Consider the following 776-nt stretch of genomic DNA (forward strand, 5'->3'; position numbering starts at 1 on the left):
AAAAGCCTAATTGAAGAAAGATAGAGGATATTGGCTAAAATTTGTATCAATAATAGTTGCTAAGCAAATGTATTTTTATTTACCATCAAATTTTTAAAAAATTATGTGTAACTCATAAGTCAATAATTTTAAGAAACTAAAGCAATTGCATTTTATATTCAATTACATCATTTGAGTTACACAAATCATAGATGCATAAAATACTCCAGCTTGAAGGAACACTGAAGATCACCTAGTCTAGGGATGGCAAATGATTTTCACTTTGCATGCCAGCTCTGCCTTAGTGGACAAGAGGCCAAAGATCCTGCAGCAACGTCTATCATCATCCTGGGAGAGAGAAACTGAAGCAGGTATGTAACATTTCTCTTTCACTCAGCCTAATCTCCCCCGCCTTCCCCTTGCACCCATGGAAACCTGGGACTCAGGAGGCAATTAAATGCTCAATAATCCAGCTGTTCAATGGATTCTAGAGGAGCTAGAATTAAAATCCAGTTCTTTTCCCTTTGCATAATAGTTCCCTTGTTTCAATTTTGCTCTTCGTTTCCCAAAATTTGTTTTCATCTACCCCTTTCTATGAATCACATAAAATCATAGTCTGTGAAACACAAATTAATTCTTGGGAACTTGATAATGTTTTATACAGTAGGTCTAATTCATTCGGGCCTTATTTTCAAGCCTGATATTATTTTAGCCATGCTGCAAATAGTGTAAAAGTTTACAAATTTATTAGTAATATTGCTCACAGAATATTATTTGTATGAAGTAAAAAATATTAG

This window comes from Propithecus coquereli, unplaced genomic scaffold (assembly GCF_000956105.1).
Source record: "Propithecus coquereli isolate 6110/MARCELLA unplaced genomic scaffold, Pcoq_1.0 Scaffold30, whole genome shotgun sequence".
In the NCBI taxonomy this organism is placed as follows: domain Eukaryota; kingdom Metazoa; phylum Chordata; class Mammalia; order Primates; family Indriidae; genus Propithecus; species Propithecus coquereli.